Raw genomic sequence first — 9,141 nt, 5'->3', positions numbered from 1 at the left:
AAAAAACACTGAAACTAAAATTAAAATTAAAAAAGCAAGAAAGTCAAAACATAGACTCTGAGAAATTGTGACATGGGAAGTCTGGAATTTAATTCATTTTAGATTGCAATGTAAATTTCAGGATCGTGCACAATATTAAGATAATTTATCTATCAAAGCTAAAGTTTAGCTAGAGGAGTAAATCACCTTAACAGGAAGAAATACTCATTATAAATGATCAAAGATAAACTTATTTGAAGAGGGATTCAATTAAAATGTGCTAATCCTTCATTAAGATCCATAATGAGGCTTGCTCCCAGGGCTGCCCCACTCCCTGAGAAGATGGCGCTGAAAGTGGGCCGGAGCATGCGGGTCGCGGTCTTGTCCCTGTAGGAGGCGACCAGGCCTGAGACCACTGGGTCCCTGACCTACATAGCAGCTGCCCCCACGAGTCTCAGCCTCCTCCCTCCCCCCAGCCCTGGTTCCCCTCCCTTCCTAGTGGTCGTGGCCTCTTGGGGCCTCTGCACCAGCGTCATGCAACTGGTCCTTTGAAAGTTCACAGACATGCAAGAATGGATATCAACTGAAAATGGTATTGGAACAGTGGGAAAATGCGATTTTGCACAGGTAGCAGTGGGAGATATATTTTACTGTAGTCTTCCAGAAGTTGGAGCAAAATTGTACAAACAATATGAGTTTGGAGCTTTGGAAAGTGTGAAGACTGTCAGTGGACTCCATTCTCCACTAACAGGAAAAGTAACTGAAATTAATGTAGCTCTTGCAGAAGACCCAGGGCTTGTCAACAAATCTTGTCATGAAGATGGTTGGCTGATCAAGATGACACTGAGTAACCCTTCAAAACTTTATGAACTGATCAGTGAGGAAACATAGGAGAGGTATATAAAATCTATTGAGGATTGACTACTGGATCCCCAAATAAATTAGCAGAAGAATGCAGCCCAGTAGAGTTTGGTCCTAAAATAATGTTATATAGTAATTTTAACACTTCTGAAACAACACCATGGGATGCAAAGGAATCTTAACTACCCAGAAATGACTGGATAAAAATGTTGTTTTTTTTAAATATTGGCACCTTTTGCACAACTGTTTCCTTATAATTTCAAGTTAGTGTCTGTCTAGTTCTAAATTTATTGCATCAGGTGTGGTAAAAATGAATTCTAAGACTATGTACTTCAGAGCTAGAATTTTATCTGTAAAAAGCTTTAAATAAATAATTTTGTAATGGCGAACTCCATTCATCACCAGTTTTGTTCAAAATGTTTCTCTCCATGGGAATAATTTACTGAGATTGGTTAGCTGGCTGGTATCAGATGCAGGTCACTACATACTTAATTTTTTTTAATAAACTGCTTGGTTGGAGCAATTTATACAGAGGAGGCTTCATCCCTGCAGCAGAATAGCTAATGAAATTTAATAAACATTTTTAAAACCCTGAAAAAAAAAGATCGACAATGCACATTTAAAGGAAACTGATTCAATGTTTACATTTTATGGATGTTTGAAATTGAAAGGAAGAAAAGTCAGAAATTTCCATTAGTTTATGCACTCCCACTACCACCACCATCAGTGTTGCTTTAAACATAATCACTTTCAAGCTACATTGTATTCAATAAATATCACACTTTATTCATCAGTAATATTAGTGATCATATAAAAATTTAATGGAATATTATTTTTAAATTTATCAAAGGTGTTAAATTTCCACAACTGAGAAGAATATAGAATGAAAGAACCACAGCACCAGAGGTGTAAATATTTTTTTTACACTAAGTCTTCAATTTGTTCCTCAAAATAAAAGTCAAATTACTCTTTGGCAAATTGCTTGTGACAGATCAGAAATGTAAAGCATAATTTTCTAGAAAGTTTAAGGACCCCAAATAATATAAGCTTAATAAGTGTATCTTTTAACTCACAGATTTGGGTCATATCTATGAAATCTTTGATGAGTTAGATTATGATAAAAAATGTATTCAGTTCAGTTCAATGACTGTGGCAGGATCAAGGTACTGACTTCTTCAATAACCTTGTAAATGAGCCATGATAAATTGAGTCGACTACATTTTTCTACATGACCCAATTGGTGTCTTCACATGTCATCCCAATCCAATCCATCAAGCATTTACTCCCTGCTCTTTAAATGTTCCTAATTAAAAAAAAATATGATGCCAAATGATTATGTCAATAATTCCCTCTTTGCAATGTAATCGTATATAGGCAGTAAAGATAACATATTAAAATAATAATAATGCCACATAGATATATGACTTTATAATTTTTAGAGTGTTTTCACACAACAACCCTATAAGGCCAAAATATAAGTAGTTCTTTAAAATATGTACCAAAAAGTAATTTTAGTCATGAAATCTCAATTGCATCTTCTTCTGTCAGAAGGCTGGTTCAGATATGGTGCTTCACCTAAGTTCAGAATTAATTGAGCTTAAAAATTAATTGTTGCTAGACGGATATTATCTAAAGTAACCTCATAGTCTGGGGTGTCTTTTGAATAGTTGGCCTCTATAATTAGCACTGAAAAATAACAGTTAAAAATAAAAGTTTATCTACTGAAATTAGTCCAAAATATTGCCTTAGGTTTTATTCATACTTAAAATCCAACTAAGTAAATGTTATGTATGCAGCACCCAGATTATGAATGGCATGTGTGGCAAAACCTTTTTTTTAAATGCATTGTTAGGGATTGGGAAATATATATGTATAGTAACATTACATAATTTGTTATCAGAACATTTCATAAGAGCTTGATTAAGCCATATTGAACCACTATATCTGATATGATGTCCCTATGTCAAATTTACCAACTCATATAACAGTGTTTCCATGTGAAGGAAAGTGTGTTCCGAATGCTGACATGAGACACTGGTACCATATCACCCTTTGCTGTATCCAGTGGGTGGGGGAGTAGTTGTCTTTCCAATTCCACCTCTCTTTACGTTTCTCCCTTGTCTTTGCTTCCAAACATGTTAGACAAATAAGAAAATAGAATCCTCTGGGTCAAAGCCACCAGTAATGGTATGTATGTGACCTGGAAAAGCTGTGTCTGGAGTCAAGAAGGCTCATCCCCTGGGTTCACATCTGGTCTTTCTCCTTGTGTGATCCTGGAGAAATTACTGAACCCTGTTTGTCCTGATCTGTAAAATGAATGGGAGAAGGAAATGGCAAATCATTCCAATCTATTTGCCAAGAAACCCCCAAATGGGATCACAAAGAGTTGAATAAGTTTTAGAAATTAGTGAATAACAACATGGACTGAGATAGGGGCTAGGCAAAGGATTTTGAAGGAATAAAAGTCAGGGATTCCAGGGAGTTAAGGTGTGAGAATGCTTATACCTTCAAAGATGCATTTAGAAGTGTAGGGACTCTGAAATAAGAAGCAAAGATAAGAGTTAGAAATAAAAGTTAAACTGAAGGATTTAAGAGGTAGTAAGAATCAGTAGTGGAAAAGGATTTTTAACATTTCCTTCCTTCGACCCTTTTCCCTTTAAGGATATCTCTATTGGGAGTCAAATCTAAAATAGATAGAATCATTAGAATAGTTGAAGGGGAGTCAAGGCACCATGATATCACATAGAATTCAACCTTGGTAATGTCTACCTTTTATTAATTTAACCCTGTTCTGCCCATAAAGAATCCAGGAAAACTAAAGAGGAGGTAATATCAGTTTAAAGGCTCTAAGAATTAATTAAAACAGAGAAAGACATGACTATATGCATGGGTAGAAGCACCAAAGAAAGCTAAACCAAGAGGAAAAAAAACATTTGCCTGGAAACATAATTTTGTGGTCAATTAATATTTACACTTGAAGCTTTCAATACAGCATATTTCAATTTCCCCATGTATATGTACAATAGACCATACTGCGGCTTCCCTATGGATATCAGAATCTCTTTATGGCCCATTTTAAGATGTAAGTTAACTCCTCCCTCATATGTATATGCAGCACTCTTTCAGCCAAGCTTCCTGGAAGCAGAATGGTGGAGTATATGGAATTCTGACCTGGAATATAGAAGATCTTCATTTGAATCCTATATTAGGTTCATTTTAAATTTTGTGATTCTGTACAAGTCATTTAAAATTTCTGGATCTCAGAGTTTTGTATTTCTCAATCTAGGATGCCTTCAAAGGGTGTCAATAGGGATAAATGGGTACCTATGATTTGAGAAGTTTTCCCAGCTTCTTCCTCAACCTCCCTTTCTACCCCTAACTCAGATACATGCATTCACTTTGGGAGAAGTAGTGTTGGTTGGTTTGTTTCATAAGTTTACACCTTCCACCTTTGAATTTTTGACAAAAAATAAGTTATAAGAGCAAGAGAGGCAAAAGAGCCTATTATCATAAGGACACAAGCAATGTCAAAATTCGACTTGAAATACTTAAATGCATTTGAATAGGTAACTGAAGTAACAGGCCTTCATTTTCATACCACTCTTCATCCTGGCAATTGCACACTTTCTAGACTAATGTTTCCCAGTGTATTTGGAAGAATTATCATTGTTTCATAAAACTTTGTTTACATTTCTGGATTTAAATGTGTATTTTGTTTTCTTGATTTGACATATTAGGTGCTGCTATTGGACACCAAATTGCTGAAACAATGTCTAATACTTCTTGAATTTGATTCTCTGTTGAAGTATTGTGGGAAAAACAAAATAAGGATGGGAAAGAAATGAACATAATTATATTTACTATCTAAGGACATGTAAGTAAAAAAGATACTTATCGATTTTTGGTTCGAAACTTCCTAGACAGAGAGAGCATATTCACTATCGTTTCTTTAGGGATATATGTCAACAATAGTGACTAAAAAGTTGTTTTCCACCTAAATGATTGGGTTGTGCCACAGTGTCCTTTGCCTACAACATGCCTATCAAAATCAATTAAACACTCTACATTTAGTTTTGGCAGGGGGAGCGGAGAAAGCACTCTGTGGACTACCTACTGAGATAGAGTAAGTTTAAATAATAGTGATTGAATTGGGGCAAGGTAGGGATGAAAATACAGATACATATTGGTGTTTTGACATGAGACACAAAATGAAGTAGTTGAGACAAAGGAAAATACAGGGGGAAGAAATCCTTGGGAGAGGTGAATAGGATATGTGTTGCCATTACCATGGTCCTCAGTTTCCCAAATGAACAGAATCTTCATGGGGGATAGTATGCAATTACACCATTCTAACAATGAAAAAATGGGTCCTCTCCACCCCAGTATTCAAGATCTAAAGGTCAAGGAAGTACTAGGGGAGGGATAGACAGGATATGCCCTAAAGCAAAATCTCAGAATCACTGTGCTACATGTGATTCTGGAGCAGAGTACTGCCACAATAAATTACTTTCTAATTACTTTCAGTGTTAGAGTGGATAATTGGTTAGAGAATTTTGAGTTGTAAGGTTCTAAATTATTTTTGTTTTTATTTTGGAAACAAAGATAATGAAACATGAAAGATAAAACAAGCAAGTAAAGTAAGTGGAAAATACATAATATGATACAAATATGGTGTTGAAACCTAAGCTGGGAAGAGGCTAAAAAGTAAAAAAAAAAAAAAAAGATCATTGACTGATTTCCTTAATGAATATGAATGCAAAGATTTTAAATAAAATATTAGCAAAAAGATTCTAACAACTTACCAGAAGGATAATACACCATGTCTAGTAGAATTTATACTGGGAATGCACAGTTGGTTCAATATTAGGAAAAGTATCAGCATAATTGACCATATCAACAAGAAAACTAACAGAAATCATGGAATTTTCTCAATAAATGCAGAAAAACCTTTAAAAAATACAATATTCATTTCCAGTAAAAATAGTAGAGAGCATAGGAATAAATGAAGTCTTCCTTGAAATGATAAGAAGCATGAATGTAATGGGCATAAGCTAGATGTATTTCCAATAAGATCTGGTATGAAACAAGTATATATTGTAACGATTGTTATTCAATATTGTGCTAGTAATGTTAACTTTAAAAATAAGAAAAAAAAATAAATTGAAGCAATTAGAGTAGTCAAAGAAGAAACAAAGCTATCTTTTTGCAAATGATGTGATGTTATACTTTGGTAATCCTAAAGAATTAAATAATAAACTACTTGAAACAGTAGACAACTGTACCAAAGTTGCAGGATATAAAATAAACCCACATAAATTATCAGTGTTTCTATATCTTGCTAACAAAGCCCAATAGTAAGAGATAGGAAGAGAAATTCCATTTAAAGTTATTATAAACATTATAAAATGTTTGGAAGTCTATCTGCCAAAACAAACTCCAGAAGTGTATGAACAAAATTAACAATCACTTTTCACATGAAGAAAATCAGATCTAAATAACTGGAAATAATATCAGTTGCTCATTAGTAGGCAGAGAAGATATAATAAAAATGAGAATTTTACCTAAATTAATTTGCTTATTCATTGCCATAACAAACTACCAAAATATTTTTAGAGCTAGAAAAATATAATAATATAATACTATGGAAGAACAAAACATTGAGAATATCAAGGGATTTAATGAAAAGAAATGTAAGGGAAAGTGGCCTAGCAGTACCAGGTCTTAAATTGCATTATAAAACAGCAATCATTAAAACTACTTGACATTGGGTAAGAAATGAAGTTGTAGATTAGGGGAATAGGTAAGATATAGAAGACACAATAGTCAATGAGTATAGTATTTTACTGTTTGATAAACAGAAAAACTAGTTTCTGGGAGAGGAACTCATTATTTAAGAAATACTGCTGGGAAAACTGAAAAATAGTATGGCAGAAACTGGGCATAGACCCACATCTTACACTACATACCAAGATAAAATCTAAATGTGTTCATGATCTAGATATAAAGTCTGACACCATAAGCAATCTAGGAGAGCAAGTAATAGTTTAGCTGTATGATTTATGGAGGAGGGAAGAATTTATGACCAAACAGGAGATAGAGAAGATTATAAAATGTGAAATAGGAAGTTTTTATTACATTACATTGAAACATTCCTGCACAAACAAAGCCAATGAAATTAAGATTGGAAGGGAAGCAGAAAACTGGGAAACAGTTTTTATACCAGTGTCTCTGATAAAGACCTCCTTTCTAAAATAAATACAGAGTCAAAAAGAATCCAAATCATTCCCCTGATGATAAATGATCAAACGATATAAACAGGCAGTATTCAGAAAAAAATAAATCAAAGCTATCTATAATTATATGTAATGGCAAACTAAGAAGTACTTAGTGTCTTGTTTCAGCTACTTAAGTATTTAAGTATCACCTTTTTTGAACCCCTTGTGATTTGAAGGTGGGAGGTACTAGTTGATGCAACAGGACGGGACAGAACAGGAAGGAGAACCACCTTATATAAAGAGGAACACCACTGGGACAGAGCAGAACTGAGAAGGGGAACCGTTGTGGAGGCCAGGAACTCTATTTGTCTCTTATGTTGTATTTGTGATACTTCGTACAGAAGCCCAGGGACCTTACTAGAAGAGGTGAAAGAAGATTTTCTTGTTGTCTATTTACAGAAGTCCTAGAGGAGGGTTTCAGAGGTCCTGAGACTATACTGATGATTTGTGTTGAGGTCTCAGACCTTGTTTGTGTGCTTCTGTTGAGTTATCAGACCTTGTTTGTGGTTCTGTGTTGATTTCACAGTCAGATAGTGAATTGATGATGGCATTGGCAATGTGCATGAATGTTATTTTGACTCTCTTAATCTTTGTATTCCCAAAAAAAGAAACAGTGAAGGAGTTGAGGTATACTGGACACTGTGAGCTTCAATATGGAATGTGAACTGGACAAGGAGTTGGACAAGGCACTGGGTGAGGAGCTGTACTAGGAGGTGAGAGCTGCCTGCCTGTTAATCTAGGGAGCTGGACCCATGGAAGAAGGACCATGGAAATAAGGAGTTAGCCTCAAGAAAAATGAAAAGACCTCTCCTTAGGTCCTTAGTGCTGACTGACAAGATTGTGATTTACTATGATCTAGGGGTGGGAGAACTTTGTACTCTTCTACCTTGTATCCCTTAAGGATGATTGGAAGCAAATTTCCAATTAAGAAAAAAGAAGATTTTTGACTGAGAGATTAGGAAAAAATGATCTAGGTTTGGTAACACTTTAAACTTTTCATTTAGTCTCCCTTCAGGGAAGATTGCTCCATAAGGATGATTGGGTTAAGGACTTACTGAATGATATCTTTTGTTTAAAACTGTGTGGTCATGGGGTGACTAGGTGGCGCAGTGCGTAATGCACTGACCTTGGAGTCAGGAGGACACGAGTTTGGTTCCAGCCTCAGACACTTAACATCCACACAAAAACCTGGGCAAGTTACTTAACCTGAATTGCCCTCCAAAAGGCAAAAAAAAAACACCCCCAAAAAACTATGTGGCCACTTTAAGCGAAAAGTATTTCACCACTTTAGTGATAAGTTGTTTTGTTACATCATTGTGAATGCTGTACTTTGGTTTCTGTGAATGTTTTGCTTTAGTTTACTGGGAAAAAAATAGAGAGTTCACTATACTATGTAATCAGAACCTTAGAGCTGTTCACAGCAGCAGTTCTCTGGAAAGCTGCTCATGTTTCTCTGTACATCACACACACACACAAATCTCTATTTGTCAGAGAAATATGAATCAAAAAAATTCTGAGGTGTCACATCACACCTATCAGATTGGCTAACATGACAAAACAGAAATATGAAAAATGTTGGAGATGTGGGAAAATTGGAAGACTAATGCATTGTTGATAGAATGGTGATCAGATCCAACCATTTGGGAGAGCAATTTAGAACTAAGTCCCAAGGCTATAACAATTTGCATGCCCTTTGACCCAGTAATATCACTTCTAGGTCTATATTCCCTAAAGACCCTAAAAGAAGGACAATGAGCCACATGTAATATATATATATATATATACACATAAACATACACACAAACATATATGTATATATGTATGTATATGTGTGTATATATACATGCACACATACATATATGTATATATGTGCATGCATGTGTGTGTTTTTGTGTGTTCTTTTTTGTGGCGGCCAAGAATTGAAATTTTGAGAGAAGTCCTATCAATTGGTGAATGGCTGAAAACATTATTATATATATATATATATATATATATATATATATATATATATATATATATATATATA

At 34.8% G+C, this 9,141-nt stretch overlaps 1 pseudogene; it reads left to right on the top strand.

Annotated features, from left to right (window-relative positions):
* The first annotated feature begins 321 nt into the window (after positions 1 to 321).
* Positions 322 to 900, top strand: LOC138149829 (glycine cleavage system H protein, mitochondrial-like; annotated as a pseudogene).
* Positions 901 to 9,141: the final 8,241 nt, after the last annotated feature.

Source organism: Petaurus breviceps, unplaced genomic scaffold (assembly GCF_028583685.1).
Source record: "Petaurus breviceps papuanus isolate PSGF00001 unplaced genomic scaffold, PetGlider_PUasm1.0 90849, whole genome shotgun sequence".
NCBI lineage: Eukaryota > Metazoa > Chordata > Mammalia > Diprotodontia > Petauridae > Petaurus > Petaurus breviceps.
The sequence above is the reverse complement of the archived record's forward strand: the minus strand, read 5'-3'. Positions and strand labels throughout refer to the sequence as shown.